Here is a 19546-nt window from a genome sequence, read left to right as displayed (position 1 = left end):
ACTCCGGCGTCAGTTCGGCGTCCCCGCTGCGCGTGACCGCTGCGCGACAGCATACCTGCCTAAATACAGAGCGAGCAAGGTAGAGAAAGGACTTCTTGCACGCTGATCCCACTCACCAAAGATGGCCGCCTCGAGACCGGGCGAAGGACCCGCAAAGCGCGGTGAGTTTCACCAATTAGAGTGCAAGTTAGGATGGCAGAGGTGGGGGTATGCGGGCCAGACAGTTAAAAACGAGGGATAAATGCCCTAAACAAAATTAAAGTAAATACAAAACGGGAGGATTAAAACAGAGGAGCTGCCACCACACACACACTTCGTGAAATAGCGCCACACGCTGGTAAAGGGCGAGCTTACCGAGTTCGCCTGCCTAAATACAGAGCGAGCAAGGTAGAGAAAGGACTTCTTGCACGCTGATCACACTCACCAAAGATGGCCGCCTCGAGACCGGGCGAAGGACCCGCAAAGCGCGGTGAGTTTCACCAATTAGAGTGCAAGTTAGGATGGCAGAGGTGGGGGTATGCGGGCCAGACAGTTAAAAACGAGGGATAAATGCCCTAAACAAAATTAAAGTAAATACAAAACGGGAGGATTAAAACAGAGGAGCTGCCACCACACACACACTTCGTGAAATAGCACACACACAGTTTTGATCAGTGGCAGATCCCTCTCCCTTCCCCAAACAGAGCACACAGTGGTGACGGATACGTCCCTCCTGAGTTGGGGAGGCCACTTGGGAGAGGCGGAGATCAGAGGCCTCTGGCGGAGTCCCGGCTCCATATCAACCTCCTAGAGCTGCGGGCGATCCGACTTGCACTGAAAGCATTCCTAAGCTCTGTCCGGGGAAGTGTAGTGCAGGTGTTCACGGACAACACCACCGCCATATGGTATTACAACAAACAGGGTGGGGTGGGGTCTTGGACCCTATGACAGGAGGCTCTGCGCCTCTGGACATGGCTGGAACGTCATGGCATTACCTTGATGGTTCAACACCTGGCAGGTTCTCTGAACGCCAGGGTGGACGAACTCAGCCGCCGGTGCTTGATGGATCACGAATTACGTCTGAACTCGGAGGTGGCGCAAGGTCTCTTTCAGCGATGGGGAGAGCCTTGCTTAGATCTATTCGCCACCAAAGAGAACGTGCAATGTCATTAGTTCTGCGCGTTGGAATTCCCAAGGCGGCACTCGCTCGGCGACGCTTTTCATCGTGAGTGGAGTGGCGGTCTATTGTATGCCTTTCTGTCTATACCACTTCTGCCCAGAGTGCTGAAGAAGATCAGGCGCGACCGGGTCCAAGTCATTCTTGTGGCTCCCGACTGGGCTCGAAGAGTATGGTATCCTGAGCTGCTCAGTATGAGCATCCATCCCCCGATCAGTCTGCCTCTTCGGGAGGATCTTCTGTCGCAGCAGCAGGGGACGGTCCTCCACCCAAACCTGTCCAGCCTCCACCTCCATGCGTGGAGATTGAGCGGCGACAGTTGACACCTTTCGATCTTCCTCCCGAAGGGTGTGATTTCATTCTGGCAGCCAGGCGCCCCTCCTCCAAAACGGTATACGCCTGCAGGTGGAACAGGTTTGTGGGATGGTACACAGCGAAGGCTGTGGATCCCCTTTCTGCCCCTCTTTCTGAGGTTCTTCTGTTCCTTCCCTCTTTGTCCCTGCAGGGCTCTGCTCTGGGCACTATCAAAGGTTATTTCGGCTGTAGGAAGGTAGATCCCTGACTATGGTTGCCCCCAACTTTTTGCCTGGTGTTTTGCTGGTTTTCTGAATTAGTTGACCTGGGGCCCTGCTATTCAGGACCCCAGGCCTACTGCTCTCTCTGTAAAATGGATTCCATGTACCTTGGGTACATATCTAATTGGATACTGAGTCACCTTATCAGTCCCTGTACAGTGTACCTTAGGTACCCAGGGCATAGGTGTACCCAGGGCCTACCAGGGGCTGAAGCATGTATTATACCACCCCTGGCTGGCCATCCAAAACTGACACAACTGGCTGCTTGACAGCTGGGGCAAGGTGGTGTAATCACCCTTTGCTTTAGATATAGTATTCCTATATCTAACCATAAAATGGACACATATATTCCTATCAGTCACTCCTATGGCAGGCCTTAACAATCCTGAAGGCAGAGTGCGTGGAATAATGTGAAATGGTGCTCTGGCATGAGCTGAGCCCGTTTGCAGCTTGCGGAACCAAGTCCTAATAGCTGTTCCATGATAACGCTATACCATATACTCTTAAGTGCATTATGTACCTCGCGGTCATATGCTAACTTTGGTATAACATTATCAAAACATGTCGAGTAAGGTGTCATACGAATTGGAATACTAACCCCTCGCCAATTCTGGCGACGGGGTTAGCATTCCACCCTTCTAGAGGGACACGACATGTTGGTAACCTGTAACCCCGGTTAAAGTCAGACATAGCCTCAGCTCCACAAGATGGATGCTGCCACCGAAACACAAGTCTGCCCTCCTGCTGCTGGGAGTCCTCCCAGCGCGGGAGGCAAGGACAAAAGGTTTCCTGCCAGGGGCGGTGCCAGCACTGTCCCAGACAGGATTTTGTGTATTCTAGGTAGGCAGGGCTTTAGAGGAAGGTGACTACAAGTGGCACCCCGGTGCTCACTGTGCATATGCCGGCTTGAACCAGTTCCAGGGGCACACCAGCCCCTGAGCTGGGGAAAGCCCGGCATGGGAGAGGGGTGTAACCACCCCCCTTCCTAGTCCCACCCATAGGGCAGGACTTAGTCGCGTGCCAGCCCCCTTTTGCAGGATAAAGGTAGGAGCAGGCCCCCTTCCAAATTAGATCATCTTTGAATCCTGAACCAACTTTCCACGAAAGGAACTCAAGACTCTTCTCAAGATTTCTCCCTTGTGACTAATGAGTAGTCACCCTGCAGCAGCAGGCACCATCCAAGCATCGCGGTCTGCTGTAAGTCTCTCATCCGGATCAAGACTGCCCAGCTCGACGAGAAACGGCTTCCCTGGCACCTCTGACCTCTACCTGCATCTTCAGCCCAGCTGAGACCCGTGGGTGTGACGAGACCTCGAGGGACCGGCCATCTTCAAGACTGCACGACGCTTGCCCAGCACGACTCCCGAGTGACCCTCGACCGAGTGCTTTGGGGTAAGAGAAGCCCCAACCCTGAGCAGCTCCAGCACCGAAGTTCAGCCCCCTTGCATCCACGAGATCTGCGTGGGGCCCTTCTGCTGTTTGCTGCTCACCGCGTTGTCCAGGTCGCTTGCCCGTTGGCTAGTGGCCCTCTGACGACGACGAACTTCGACGACAACCACCGCTGGTCTGGTTGCTCCAGACTGGCCCTTGCTCCCCTCCAACAGAGGAGCGCCCTGGACCCTCCTGGTCCACTCCAGACGCCATTTTAAGTCCACCGCGTGGGCTTGCATTTGCCAAGACTTGTTGCCCCAATCCTGGGTCCAGCGACGTCGACAGCAGATATCTTCGTGGGACAGCTCGCACCTCCATCCTGGTCGCCGACATCGCCTCCTGGTCCGAGAGACTGCAGAGCCCAGCAGCGCCCACTCACCTGGTTGAGGTGACTTCGTCCGGTGCCACTCTGGTGCCCACCTAAATCACTGGCTAGTGATTCAGAACTTGGTCCCCTCTGCTTACAGGTCTTCCTCTTCTCCGATCCAGGCTTGGATCCCCAAGAACTTCTTCACTGGTCGCCTGCCAGCAACTTCTTCCTTCAGGCTCCTGGTTCATCAACGAAGAAATCGGACGACATTTGAACCCTATGCAGCCGCAGCCCCTGGGCTAGGTAAACCGAGTACTCCGGTGCTCCAGCGTAGACCAACTCTCTAAGTGTCTAGATCCACTTTCGTTTTTGACCTACCTAGTCGGGTTCGCCCGAAAACACTAACCTTGCTTTTACTAGCCTCCATAGACTTTTTCCCGCCTTACGCGTGAGAGTTCCCACTCTGCACACGACGTCCCTAGGCCTCCTGCTTGCAATCTAAAGGTTCAGTAGTCCAGTCCTAGCGATTCTAAAGCCTATGAGAATAGTTACTTACCTGCTAGTATTTCGCATTCCACTTGTATGGTATATGGTTTTTCGTGCCCCTCGGGCATTTGTGTAAATTGTGCGACTTTAAGTATTTCTTTAAGAGTTTTGTTGTGTGCTTAGCTCCCTGTCTCATAAAGAGCCAGGGTAGTCTTGTTATAAATACATATACTTTATTTTTCATAACAACTTGTGTGGTGTCCTTTCACTTGGTGTTCAAGGGGTATATGTGATGGTAAAACAGCTGGCTTAACACGCCCTCTAGAGTTTAGCCTAAAGACTGCACGTGTCCATGCTACTAGGATAGCTGGTGTATCAGGTTGACTTACAACCAAACATCAATAAGGGTTGTTTGGACTGATACATAGTGTTCACTAGAATAGTGAGCACTGCATATCAGGCCAACTTCTCACATTGGTGAGCAGCGGTTGGGCTTGGAGCTTGCTGTTGTTTTACCACACGTATCCTAAGAATATCATTTGAAAGATCACATAAGTACTAAGGAACATATAACTTAACTTAGAATACTCTGAGTTCTACTGAACCAGCTGTTGTAGCTCCTAGGGCCTAGCACACCCTAAACTACAACTCTAGCAAGGGATCAGTAGGTAAACAAATAGTGTAGGTAAGTGCACCACTTACACCTCACTAGAAAAGCATGTCTACCCATGGAGAGTCTACTGAGACTCCCCTTGTGGCTATTGACCCTCCACAGGTCAAATCAAGATATGCAGCTCTCAGTTTCCAGGAGATGAGACAAGTGTGTACCTCCAGGAAACTGAAACAGGGGTCTAACCCCACCATTCCCTTTCTAATAGGTCTCTTAGAGACATATGATGCTAGGAAAGCCTCTCATGTAGATGGGAATATGCCAGCCTTAGAGGGTACCAGTGGTGATCCAGACCTCCTTGACACTGAAAATGCAGTTGAGGAGGAAGATCAAGAGGAACTCTCTGGGGATGAGGCAGACAAGAGGTCTGAGTTAGTCAGCAGACTTACTAGGGCCAACTTAGACCTATTTAGGGAAGGAGCTGGGGGACCCCCAGTGCTGACCCTAATGAGGCCTAACCTTGGAGTTAGAAGAGATAGATCTCATTCTAGGGACTCCAATAGATCTCTACACTCTAATGCCTCTTCTCAGAGGAGAAGGAATTCTCCCCGGAGGAGATTGACTTCCCCTCAGAGAATAGAGCATGAAGCAAGGATGAGACCGGCTAATCTGAGGATTGAAAGGGAAGAACTTGCCCTGGCCAAAGAGAAGCTTGCCTTTGCTAGAGAGCAGCAGATGAGTGGGGTAGTCCCCACTGGTGGCAGCAATCTCCCAAGAGATAAAGAAAGGAGTTTAGATACTAAACACCTGAGTAAGATAGTGCCCCCCTTTAAACAAGGGGATGACATCCACAAGTGGATGGCTGCTCTGGAGAGGGCCTGCACTGTCCAGTGCATCCCCCAGAGTCAGTGGGCAGCTATACTGTGGCTCTCCTTTGAAGGCAAAGGTAGAGATAAGCTCCTCACTACTAGAGTTGAGGATGCTAACAATTACCAAGTCTTGAAAAATACACTGGTTGATGGGTTTGGCTTAACCACTGAGCAGTACAGGTTGCTGTTCAGGGATACCCAGAAAACTCAGTCTCAGGATTGGGCTGACTTTGTTGATTGTGCCACTAAGGCTTTGGAATGCTGGCTACTGGGTAGCAAGGTTACTGACTTCACAGGATTGTATAATCTTATTATGAGAGAGCAAGTCTTAAATAATTGTCAGAACCAGTTATTACACCAGCACCTGGTAGACTCTGATCTGACCTCTCCACAAGAATTGGGTAAGAGGGCAGACAAATGGGTCAGAACCAGGATTAGGCCTAAGAACCAAGGTGGTGACCAGAAAAAGGAATCAACCAAGCCTCAAGAGAAGGGTGGGAATAAATCTCCAGATCAAACCACACCAGGGCCCCAAAAATCCTCTGACAAGGGTGGGTCCCAGACTCCTTCCAATACCCAAAAGAAACCTTATTGTCATACCTGCAAAAAGGTAGGCCATTACAAAACTGATAGCAGTTGCCCACAGGCCAACAACAATAAGGAGAACATACCTCCAAGTAACACTTCCAAGCCTCCTGTTACTACTAGTAGTAATCCCCCAGGTGGTGGGAGTGCCACCGAGAATTTGGGTGCATTTACTTTGGGAGTTCCTGGGGACTCTGGCCTAACCAGGTCCCCTGACTTAGATACTCTTGTCTGTGAAAATGGCATGGGGTTTGCCAACTTCACTACTTGTCCTAACACTTTGAGCAAGTACAGACAGGAGCCCCTCATCAATGGTATAAAAGTTGAGGCCTATAGAGATACAGGGGCTAGCATCACCATGGTGACTGAGAGCCTAGTCCCCTCAAGGCAACTTTTTCCTGGAGCCACATACCAGGTGACCAACATTGATGGAGTGCAGAGAGATCATCCCATAGCAGTGGTAAATCTCAGTTGGGGAGGTGTCACTGGCCCCAAGAGAGTGGCAGTGTCATCAAACTTGCCTGTAGATTGCCTACTGGGGAATGATTTAGAGATCTCAGCCTGGGCTGAGGTAGAGCAAGAAACCCATTTTAAAATGGTGAACCTCCATGGTAAGGTTAGTGGGGCAGTGATAGCCACAGCCCCAGTGCAAGATGTCCTCCCTGAACAGGTCAGGAGGGCTGTGCCAGTCACAGCCCAATCTCAGACAGCTTCCTTCCCAGAAAAGGTTAGCAGGGCTGTGATGGTCACAGCCCATACCCAAACTGAGTCCCTTCCTGAAAAGGTTGGTAGAGTTGTGATGGCCACAGCTCAAACTCAGACAGATAATAGTGTTGTGAAGCCTGAAACTATGGATCACTCCACTCAGACAGAGAGCATTGAGGAGGAAGAGAAATCTCCCTTCCACCAGACTTTAGGAAAGGATCAGCCTCCTCAGGGAACTGATCTGACCCCTTGTGAAGAAACTGCCCCAGAGGTAGTCAGGCCTAGCCTGGCAGAACCCCTGATGGCAGTGGACCCTTCCAAGGTGGGACCCAGTCTGGAGCAGGTAACCTGCCCCTCTCTACCCTGCCGCAGCCAGCCCAGGGCTGTAGAGGTCAGGGAGGCCAGTGGTGGACCCCAAAGGGCCCCCTGTCCAAAAGAACTTCCCAATCAGCAGACTAAGGGCACTGAAGCTAGTAATCCTAGCCAAGTGAAAATAAAACAGACTCCTGAGGGATCCCCCTTAAACCTGGTTAGGGAACTCCCACAGATGGACACTGTTGGGCACAGCCAAACCTGGGACCTGAGGGCCCCAAACTTGACCTGTCCCTCCAGTAAGCCAACCAGAGGGACTCAGCCTCCAGCTGTAGGTAGCCAGAGGTTGACCCTGAGAGCTCAACACAACTCAGTCTTGGAAAGAAAGGCCTCTATGGTGGATAATGATTGGAGGAAGCTGAGCCCAAAATTAGTGGAGCCTCACTTCAGTACTCCATCTCAGCACCAGCCTTTTACTTTGCCAAAACACACCACAGGTAGAGATTCCCTATGGTGGAGACCCTCAGACACCCTTAGGGGGAGGGATTGCTTAGTGGACCATGAGATAGGGGGTAACCATGCCAGTGCTGGTACTTCCTTATATGGCCACTTAGGCAATATAGGCTTACCTGGTCAAGGGTAGCCTTATCTCCTTTCGTTTGGGGGGGGTTATGTAGGAAGGTAGATCCCTGACTATGGTTGCCCCCAACTTTTTGCCTGGTGTTTTGCTGGTTTTCTGAATTAGTTGACCTGGGGCCCTGCTATTCAGGACCCCAGGCCTACTGCTCTCTCTGTAAAATGGATTCCATGTACCTTAGGTACATATCTAATTGGATACTGAGTCACCTTATCAGTCCCTGTACAGTGTACCTTAGGTACCCAGGGCATAGGTGTACCCAGGGCCTACCAGGGGCTGAAGCATGTATTATGCCACCCCTGGCTGGCCATCCAAAACTGACACAACTGGCTGCTTGACAGCTGGGGCAAGGTGGTGTAATCACCCTTTGCTTTAGATATAGTATTCCTATATCTAACCCTAAAATGGACACATATATTCCTATCAGTCACTCCTATGGCAGGCCTTAACAATCCTGAAGGCAGAGTGCGTGGAATAATGTGAAATGGTGCTCTGGCATGAGCTGAGCCCGTTTGCAGCTTGCGGAACCAAGTCCTAATAGCTGTTCCATGATAACGCTATACCATATACTCTTAAGTGCATTATGTACCTCGCGGTCATATGCTAACTTTGGTATCACATTATCAAAACATGTCGAGTAAGGTGTCATACGAATTGGAATACTAACCCCTCGCCAATTCTGGCGACGGGGTTAGCATTCCACCCTTCGAGAGGGACACGACATGTTGGTAACCTGTAACCCCGGTTAAAGTCAGACATAGCCTCAGCTCCACAAGATGGATTCTGCCACCGAGACACAAGTCTCTGCTGGGAGTCCTCCTGCTGGGAGTCCTCCCAGTCCTGCTGCTGGGAGTCCTCCCAGCGCGGGAGGCAAGGACAAAAGATTTCCTGCCAGGGGCGGTGCCAGCACCGTCCCAGACAGGATTTTGTGTATTCTAGGTAGGCAGGGCTTTAGAGGAAGGTGACTGCAAGTGGCACCCCGGTGCTCACTGTGCATATGCCGGCTTGAACCAGTTCCAGGGGCACACCAGCCCCTGAGCTGGGGAAAGCCCGGCATGGGAGAGGGGTGTAACCACCCCCCTTCCTAGTCCCACCCATAGGGCAGGACGTAGTCGCGTGCCAGCCCCCTTTTGCAGGATAAAGGTAGGAGCAGGCCCCCTTCCAAATTAGATCATCTTTGAATCCTGAACCAACTTTCCACGAAAGGAACTCAAGACTCTTCTCAAGATTTCTCCCTTGTGACTAAGGAGTAGTCACCCTGCAGCAGCAGGCACCATCCAAGCATCGCGGTCTGCTGTAAGTCTCTCCTCCGGATCAAGACTGCCCAGCTCGACGAGAAACGGCTTCCCTGGCACCTCTGACCTCTACCTGCATCTTCAGCCCAGCTGAGACCCGTGGGTGTGACGAGACCTCGAGGGACCGGCCATCTTCAAGACTGCACGACGCTTGCCCAGCACGACTCCCGAGTGACCCTCGACCGAGTGCTTTGGGGTAAGAGAAGCCCCAACCCTGAGCAGCTCCAGCACTGAAGTTCAGCCCCCTTGCATCCACGAGATCTGCGTGGGGCCCTTCTGCTTTTTGCTGCTTACCGCGTTGTCCAGGTCGCTTGCCCGTTGGCTAGTGGCCCTCTGACGACGAACTTCGACGACAACCACCGCTGGTCTGGTTGCTCCAGACTGGCCCTTGCTCCCCTCCAACAGAGGAGCGCCCTGGACCCTCCTGGTCCACTCCAGACGCCATTTTAAGTCCACCGCGTGGGCTTGCATTTGCCAAGACTTGTTGCCCCAATCCTGGGTCCAGCGACGTCGACAGCAGATATCTTCGTGGGACAGCTCGCACCTCCATCCTGGTCGCCGACATCGCCTCCTGGTCCGAGAGACTGCAGAGCCCAGCAGCGCCCACTCACCTGGTTGAGGTGACTTCGTCCGGTGCCACTCTGGTGCCCACCTAAATCACTGGCTAGTGATTCAGAACTTGGTCCCCTCTGCTTACAGGTCTTCCTCTTCTCCGATCCAGGCTTGGATCCCCAAGAACTTCTTCACTGGTCGCCTGCCAGCAACTTCTTCCTTCAGGCTCCTGGTTCATCAACGAAGGAATCCGACGACATTTGAACCCTATGCAGCCGCAGCCCCTGGGCTAGGTAAACCGAGTACTCCGGTGCTCCAGCGTAGACCAACTCTCGAAGTGTCTAGATCCACTTTCGTTTTTGACCTACCTAGTCGGGTTCGCCCGAAAACACTAACCTTGCTTTTACTAGCCTCCATAGACTTTTTCCCGCCTTACGCGTGAGAGTTCCCACTCTGCACACGACGTCCCTAGGCCTCCTGCTTGCAATCTAAAGGTTCAGTAGTCCAGTCCTAGCGATTCTAAAGCCTATGAGAATAGTTACTTACCTGCTAGTATTTCGCATTCCACTTGTATAGTATATGGTTTTTCGTGCCCCTCGGGCATTTGTGTAAATTGTGCGACTTTAAGTATTTCTTTCAGAGTTTTGTTGTGTGCTTAGCTCCCTGTCTCATAAAGAGCCAGGGTAGTCTTGTTATAAATAAATATACTTTATTTTTCATAACAACTTGTGTGGTGTCCTTTCACTTGGTGTTCAAGGGGTATATGTGATGGTAAAACAGCTGGCTTAACACGCCCTCTAGAGTTTAGCCTAAAGACTGCACGTGTCCATGTTACTAGGATAGCTGGTCTATCAGGTTGACTTACAACCAAACATCAATAAGGGTTGTTTGGACTGATATGCAGTGCTCACTATTCTAGTGAACACTATGTATCAGGCCAACTTCTCACATCGGCCATCTCCGCCTTTCTGCGGCTTCCAGATCAGCCTTCTCTTTTCAAGTCCCTGGTTGTTAACCGTTTCCTTAAAGGCATTACGCATACGTTTCCACCCGTGCCCATCAGAATGCCTCAGTGGGACTTGAATCTTGTCTAGACTTTTCTGATGTGCGCTCCCTTTGAGCCCCTTCATAACTGTCCTTTGCGTCTTCTCACCTTAAAGACTGCTTTCCTGGTTCCTATCCCCTCTGCCTCCTTTCCTTTCTATTCATCCGGACAACGTGGTTCTGATGATCCGTCCTTCTTTCTTGCCAAAGGTTGGCACACCCTTCCACATCGGGCAGACCATCACTTTGCCCACCTTCTTTCCGACTCCGCATCTTTCCAGAGAAAAAGAGAGGCTCCACCGTCTGGACCCAAAACCTGCGCTCCCATTCTATCTTCAGTGTACACAGCAGTTCCGGGTGGATGATCCGCTCTTTGTCAGCTACGTGGACGCCAAAAAAGGTCAGGCCGTTCACAAACGGACTTTCACCCGGTGGGTCGTTCTGTGCATCAAAGCATGTTACTCCTTGGGCAAGAAGGAGCCTCCTGTGGGACTGCATGTCCATTTGACCAGGGCTGCTGCGGCCACCACCGCCTAGGGGCATGGTGTCCCCTTGCAGGACATTTGTCCGGCATCTACGTGCGCCTCGCTGTGCACATTTACCAAGCACTACTGCCTTGACTGGCAGGTCCGGAGAGACTGCTTCTTTGGCCGTTCTGTGCTCCGTGACTTTCTGGTGTATTGTCGTTCGCAGACCCACCACCGGGGTTGGTATTGCTGGGATATCTATTCTAAGGTAAGGAATCTATCACTAACGTGTCTCTTTCAGATGCACAAGTTACTACTTGTGTAACAATATATCTGTAAGAGACATTAGTTAGTATTAGATTCCTTACCGACCCACCCATCCTCCCCGTTCTGCGAACCGATATCTAGGGTTACGGTCATCCCCTGTCAGGGCCCTAGTTTCATGGCACCAGTGTTGGTTCTATCATGGCTCTGCGTATCTGGCGCGGAAAAGCTGTGTATCAAAACTGACGTCAGCGCGCGAGGGCGGTGTCTAAGTACTCCGACGTCATATCTTGCATGGCTCTGCGTTCCTGGTGCGGAAAGTCGTGTACAGAACTGACATCAGCGCACATGGGTGGCGCCTAAGTATCCTCCATGACATCATGTCGGCGCTGACGACCCCAGTGACAGACGCTGAGCCTCAGGATGCCACCTACTGACGCGAAGCAGTACTGCTGAGCAAAACTTTACGGATCCAGTCTGACGCCTGGGGATGTTCTAAGGTAAGGAATCTATCACTAACTAATGTCTCTTACAGATATAGCGTTACACAAGTGTCAAGTCCGGAGAGACGGCTTCTTTTTCCCTTCAGTTCTCCAGGACATTCTGGTGTGAACTTAGTTTGCAGACCCACCTCTGGAGTTGGTATTGCTGGGGTATCTATTCTGAGGTTAGGAATCTATAACAAATAGTCTTTTTCAGATGAACAAGTTACTTACCTTTGGTAACAATATATCTGTAAGAGACATATGTTAGTTGTAGATTTCTTACCGCCCCACCCATCCTCCCCGTTCTGCGAACTGACTTCTCTAGAGTAAGGGACTCCCTTTCAGGGCCCTAGTTTTGTGCACCAGTGGTCAGTGTCTTGCATGGCTCTGTGCTTCTGGCGTGGAATGTTGTGTAAAAGAACTGACGTCAGCACGCAGGGGCTGCGTCTTAAGTAGATACCGCAATGTCATTCCGGTGATCATGACGCCAACGACTAACACGGAGTCGACCAACGGCACCTACTGACATGCAGGGGTACTACTGAGAAGAAGAAAAATTCTCCGGATCCATTCTGACGCCTGGGAGTAATTAAAAGGTAAGGTATCTATAACTAATATATTTCTCTTACAGATATATCGTTACCGAAGGTAAATAACTTTTTCGTTCGTCCTAAGTTTGCGTGGTATGGCTAGACGTGGGTCTCTTGCTCACTTTACCACTGGATTCAAGCTAGCATGGCTGAGGAGGGGTGTTAACACGAAACCGGTCCTAGGATTCTTGTTTCTGTTTCAGGGAAGACCTGGCTTGGCAGTCCGAGTTGGACTGTTCGCATGAGGACAGGGTCAAGACTGATTTACATATAGCTGGGTCTGAACTGAGGTGGTGGAGTGAGCTAAAGACCGAAGATAGATTCAGCTCAGATCTCAGACTGGGGGTGAGTGTCTGAAAAGTTCCAGCACTCCGTCCATCATCTCCTTGTGTTTGCTTTGATATTTCATTTGGACATCTGTAACAGCTGTACCTAGTCTGTGTAAAAAGCTGTCTCTGTATATACTATATCATAGTGAGGTATAGTGTGCAGAGTCCAGTGGAACCCAAAAGGTAGGCAGAGGTAAAGTAGATAGCACCTCACTCTCTATTTCTGGTAGTGTGGTCGAGTGGTAAGGCTTTATTAGAGGACAGTGTTAAGCCTTTGTTGTACACGCTCAGTCAGCAAATGAATTCACTCTCTCAGACTGAACTTCAGACCAATTTTTTCTGTATAAAAATATACTTTATTTTATTTCCTAGAACCAAGCAAGCCCGGCACAGTTAAGTGATCAATACTTTGCAGTAAATATACAGTTTGAATTGGAATTGTAAATATACTTTGATTTGATTACAGTAGTGTTACTGGTAATGCAATGCTTTTCAGAATACAGTACATATACTTTGTATAGGATTTTTTGTAAAATTACAGGTAAGTTACATTGAGATAACTTTTCTTACACAGTGCAGTATGCCTGGATCCTGGATAAACAGGTAAGTAAAAGCGTATTTCTAATGAGGAAAATAGTGTTATTGGTTTAAAGGTAAGTACTTTGTTGTGGGAGTTGGTGTTCTGGGGTTAGACTCAGGGGTCCCCCAGTGCCAAGCATGCGCTCTTGTTACAACCTCAGCTGCACTAGAGCGGCCGTGTACAGAGTGCTGAGGCTCAGTGTTAACCAATGGGGGGTAGGGGGCCTTCGGTTGGTGGCTGCTGAAGAGCATGCAACTGGGTTGTGGGAGCAAAGCTCCTGGACTTAAACTCAGGGCAAATGTGGGTTTAGGCCAGCACACAAGATGCACCCTCAGTGGCACCCCGGATGCACAGTGCTGTTTTGGCGTCGGAGGCCCTGTAGCTTTCAATTGGGAGTCTCCAGTTTGCAAAAGCACTGCAGGCTTGGGGACGAAGGTCTTCTGGGTGCGACCACCACTTGGAGAGGTAAGTTGGGATCTTGGGGGTTGGTTAAGCACCGTTGGTTGGGCCACTCAAGCCCGTGGGGCGTCCGGTGCAGTGTTGCCTTTTAGGGTCGGATCTTCTTACCAGCTCCTGGTCGCGGTAGGGGGGACCTCCCGGTTTGAGGCCACAGATGTCGGCTGGAGGCATGAGAAAGGTCCGGGATCGCCGGGAGGACCTCCTCTTGGTGTGGGCCACTCGACCTCGGGCCGTGGGCATCCGGTGCAGAGTGGTGCAGACCCTTGTATCCTTGCGGAACTGGAATCTGTTGTTTGAACAGATCCGGTGTTCACGGGAGACAGAATCTTTGGGATTGAAGGCAGGCAAGTCCTCCAGGTTTCATGAGGCTGCAGGGCACGCCAGGATTTTGCTGGAGCAGGTTTGAAGTGGGGACAGGCCGGTAGGGCTGGTGCCAAGTCAGTGGGCGCCCTCCTCTTGTTAGCTTCGGCACAGCAGTTCAGTCCTTCATTTTTTTCTTGCAGGTTCTTGTCTGAGGAAACAAGGTTGGGCCCAGTTGCTGAAAGCAGCAAGTGGCCTGAGAAGCTCACAAAGGCGGCAAGCCTTTGAAGCTTCCCCTTCGTGGATGCTGCACATCCTGGGGAGGAGGCTTGGCACCTCGTCCCATGATGTGCATTGTTTCAGGTCCCCGAGAGCAGCAGGCTGTCGACCCCGGGGTCCAGAAACATGTCTTGTTGTTGCTCATTGGCAGCTGAAAGCAGCCAGTCAGCCTGGACACTAGTGGTAGGCTGTTTTTCAGGTAGCATCTTTAAGATTCCCTCTGTGTGCATTTTTCTTTAAATCCCACACTTCATCAGTGTGGGTTTAAGGTGCTGAAGACGTTTGATGCCAAACGTCTCAGTTTTCAGTGTAGCCATTATGGTGCTGTTGAGTTTGCAATGACAAACTCCCAGCACCATATACTCTTAATGACTGCACTGCACTTACAATGTCTAAAAATGGACTTAGACACTAGAGGTAGAGGGATCATGCTTTGTACCCTCACCACTAGTACAGTGCACCTAGCTAGAGGGGTAACTGATCTATGCCAGGGAAATGGGTTGTATGCATGGCACAAAGGAATATGCCATGGAGTGTGGCTTGTCGCGGGGCGTGATGGGCGCTTGATCGAGCGGCTCCGCCAGCCTGACCCTATTATCCCTATTATATCCGTAACACACATCCGGAAAAGGAGCGTTAACGAGGTCTTATACCTCACAGGTAGTCCAGGCAATGATTCGACCCTGAAATAGCCGGGTCGATTTCGAGAAGGTAAAAGCGCGGCGAGGGGCCTACTGGCGAGACGTCATCCCCGGGCATGAATTGCTGAGCCGAAGAGCAGCGAGACGACCGGAACGTGAGGAGGTGGCCCGCTACCCCGTCCGAGGGTGTGTTCTGCTGCTGGGATTGCTGCTGGTCGGAGCAACCGGGGGATCGAGACGCTATGCAGCTGCGAGGCGGCCAGAATTGTGGAGACTGAGGAGCGGACTCGTAGGGTACCCCGAGCCCTAAGGGACTCTGAGCGGCCGTGTGGTTGTTCGGACCTGCACACTCTGCACAACAATTCATTAGTAAGCAGTGGCGAACAGGCGGCTTCCCCCATAGAGGCGAGGGCGGGGGGCACAATAGGCTTGCACTGGAGAGGGTGCTACTGAATTGGTCCTACCAGGCTTGGCCCCGTGCGGCCATCTTGGTGAAGCCGGATGAGAGGCCTGGCCAATTGATGAGCCCTCATGCCCTAGGCCCCATATAACGGTTCCGTGTAGGCGATGTCTGGAAGCGGAAAGGGTGAGCGGTGCGCTTTGAGAGCTGGTGCCCAGTGGTGAAAGGGGGTCCCATAAAGTATTCTGATGGGCCGGCAATTGCCCCCAGTAAAGGACTGACTGACCATATGATCAGAGACGACTAGAGGCTACTGGTCCCCATGCCTGAAGAGAAGATCCTACGTGTGCAAGCTACTGTGGCCATGACTGGAGGCAGAGGTCCTTGTGTGCCCCAGCTGACTAAACTGGACAAGAATGCTGTGCCCAGGGACCAAATGACCAGCATGAAGGGGGCAGTTGCTTCCGGGTCGCCCACAGGGACCCCAGAATTGGAACATCAAGAACTAACACTGCTGGTTGTCATGTCTGTTATACAAAGGATTAAAACTGACGTGGCAGGAAAGATCAACGCTGTGACGACGGAGGTATCCCTCCTCTGGGCAGACCTTCGCAACATGAGGGACAGAGTGACTGAAGTGGAGGTACGACGGAACTGGTGGTGGAGACAAAGGACCTTCAGAAGCACGTCAAAGAGCTAACGCAGACGACCAGGTACTGTAAAGCCAAGCTGGAAGATCAAGAAGGGCGCTCAGGCTGCAAAAAAAATTTGTTAAGACAAATGGTAGCTTATCAGATGAAGACCTTGTGTGCAGAAAAGATTTGGGTTTCCTCTTTATGGCTTAAAATGATGCAATATTGATGTATGTGCCTTGTTATAGAATGTTTTGACACCTAAGACAAGTATACTGATGGGGCAGTGGGTTAGACCAGCAGGGCACTCCGGCGTTGGGCTGACCCCAGTTGGGTTTGTTACTAAGGGGAGACAGGCACCCTGCAAGTTGAGGGGTGGGTGGTTTTTAACCCACTGTGCAGGGCGGCAGGGGGCTATTGGCTGGGGACCCAATGTTGGTGTGGCCAGCACAGATTTGGCACAGTTCTAATGTTTTATTTGTTGAGAACCTGCTGGGGTTAGATAGAAGACGAGGCATGCTTAAGGGGAATTCGGGGCAGAACAGCCTCCTCACAAACATAGGACAGCCGGTACACAAGTTTATTAAGTTTATAAAGCATGCAGTCCCAGTGACCAACCATATACCCATGTCAGGGCTGCCACAGGGTCAGGACTGAGGATACTGACCTGGAATGTCAATGGGCTGGGACACAAAGTTAAGCGGACTGTGGTGCTACAGTATTTCCGTAGGCAGAGTCCTGATATAGTCCTGATCCAAGAAACCCATCTTAAAGGCACAACCTGTAGGGCACTTGACAGGTTTGGGTGCAAGTTAGTGGATCATGCAAGTTTCACCACTGGACCGAAAGAGGTTGGGATCTTGCTTCGCACGACTTTGCCCTTCATTCCTGGTGAAATATGGCATAATACGTAGCCCTCACTGGGAAGTGGGATGGCAAGGTAATAAATATTTGCTCAATACATGTACCACCACGATTACACTCTGACACGTTGAAGGAGTTAGGGGCCCTGCTATTAGACCTACCAGAGGGCATTTTAATAATGGGTGGGGACATGAATGCCGCAATAGATCCAGGGCTGGATAGAATATCAACGGTGGGCCGAGAAAGGGCACAAGACCCCCTGATGGACTTTGCAGGCGCAATGGGACTAGCTGACCTTTGGCGCCTACACAACCCAGAAGACAGGCAATATACATTTCACTCTGCCTCCCTTGAGGTTACTCCCGTTTAGACTATCAGATGACACAGGAGGTACATGCATAGTGGTTTACCGGGACGGTGCACAGGGCAATGGGATTCTCTGACCACTCACCCTTAGAAACCCATCTGAAAGTGTTGTGAACCATTTTAGGACACTATTGTAAATTTCCCGACTATGTCCTTATATAGGGATAAGAATCATAACCATATTTGGTCATAGCTTATGCAGTGCAAATACGGCAGGGCTACTTCCACTAGTTCCGAAAATCTACAACGATTTCTTTGAAAACTCTGCTTCAGCAGCTAGGGATTTTCCCTTGCTCCAGAACTGACTTGTCCAAGAACTCATGGAGTTTTCAAAGAACTGAGTCTTTAATGACGTTATTAAATCCACCTTTACGTCAAACTCGGCAACTTCAAGGTATAAATATGCCCACACTTGCCTTAGCAAACACACGGTGGTTTGGAGCAGTTCGACTATCTACTTGCCCGACGCATCCTGCAACAGCAAGTGCCGAAGGAAGCCGACCCTCCAGCAGACGCACTGAGAGAGTCTGTGTCTTTTCTCCTGCCGAGAAATCCAGCTCCAGTGTTTCCAAGCTACCCTTGCGGGTTGTTGGGAAATCGAGTCCTGAGCCTGACCTTCTCCATTCCAAATTAAGGTATGGAGCTGATTAGACCCTAAGAGAAATCTTGGACAGATTCTTGGCAAAAGAATACTATATTTATGCTACACCTCACTTCTTCCCTCGTACTAAGCTTAGGTTAAGTACATCGGGGTAGGCGTATTTTAGAAGCACCAGTTGAGTACTTTTAGCCTATGTTATTTATGTATGTATTTATCTATGGTTTAGGAACCATACAATGCTCTTACAGTATTATTTTAGTCTACTCTTTGTACTGTATGCATTATATTTTGCAACCAGTTTTACGATTGTAGCAGTTCATTTCTTATGCTCGAGAAAGAACACTGTTCAATAAAACCTTTTTATTGAAAACGCCCGTCTATCTATTTCTCCTCACCTCTGGTGAAACGAAGCATGCACGATTGACTGAGTGAAATATCTATCTATTGTTTCCACGACTCTGATGATCAGTTTTATCTTGGGGAAGTGAAGTTGTCAGGTTTATGCGGTTGTCAGAAACTAATCCATTCTTGTGAATTCGAGAAAGTTTCTAGTGACCTCTGAGCTAGCTGGCACTCACAATTAAGTGAGCCTATTGGGAATATAGGAACTACACTACAAAAGGAGCTGTAAGGAACTACACACTGCCACCCAGAATGAACCCCTGGCTTTTCAAAGATAAGCAGATTAGTTGTAAAATAGGAGTACGGACGACGTAATACTTTGAAGACAATGTTGGTACAGTTGAATCCGTTTGTACATTGTGTGAGGCCTACAAGGTGGTGATGAGAGGTTATGTGCAGGGCCTTGTGGGTGGGAGAAAGAAGGAACAGAGTATCTAGCATGACATATTAGAAAGGGACATCCTGCAACTGTAGGGAGAAGCCATGAGAGACAGTGGTACACCACAGCAGGCTAGACATTGGATTTGGCTCAAACAAAAAGCTAAAAGACATAGTAGAAGAGGCAGCTAAGAAACATGCTAGTGCGACCCAAAGGCGGTTATACGAGGGTGGGGTATCAGTCTAACAAACTGCTGGCATGGTTAGAAAAGAGGGACAAAGAGAGAAGCTGTGTTTTAGGGATAACAACTCCACAATTGGAGACCAAAACGATGGGAGCGGAAATAGCCTCTGCATTTGCTGACCATTACGAGGCTCTATATAAATCAGCATCTACCAGAACGGGGGAAGACTGCGAGGAACTCCTTAGGGACGTCCTCGTTCGAAGACCGATGTAGACAGGGAGGCGTTGGACAAAGAACTCACGTCGAAGACATAATAGGGGCTATGGGAGACTTGCAGTTGGATAAGGCGGCTGGCCCTAACGGAATCCCCATAGAATTCTACAAGTGAGTAGCTTCGAAAGTGGCCCGCACATCCTACCCATGTATAAAGCAGCCCTCAAGAATGGTATTTTACCAATAGAGCAGATATTGGCCACAGTTGTGGTGATACCAAAGAAAGGAAAGCCACCAGGTGAAAGGGTTTTCATTATTTACCACCAACTTCTAGTTGGTGGTAAATAACGAATTCTTAGACCCCTGTAGCACTGATTGCAGTGCTACCTGCATGTCAAAATACAGAATCGGTAATTTTACCGATTCAGTATTTTACAGAATCGGAAAATTACCGATTCTGTATTTTAACATGCCCCTACATCTCCATCTTCAAATACCGGTCAGTAACGGCCGAAATCGGCCGTTACCGACCGGTATTTGGCGA

General features: G+C 50.3%; 1 protein-coding gene across 2 annotated transcripts in view; it reads left to right on the top strand.

The window, feature by feature from the left end:
- TLK2 (tousled like kinase 2) overlaps window positions 1-19546 on the top strand; it is a 1564653-nt gene that overhangs the window by 1106789 nt on the left and 438318 nt on the right. The gene's annotated exons all lie outside the window — the stretch shown is intronic.

This window comes from Lissotriton helveticus, chromosome 5_1, assembly GCF_964261635.1.
Source record: "Lissotriton helveticus chromosome 5_1, aLisHel1.1, whole genome shotgun sequence".
In the NCBI taxonomy this organism is placed as follows: Eukaryota; Metazoa; Chordata; class Amphibia; order Caudata; family Salamandridae; genus Lissotriton; species Lissotriton helveticus.
Note: the sequence above shows the minus strand (reverse complement) of the source record. Positions and strands in the feature narration are given on the sequence as shown.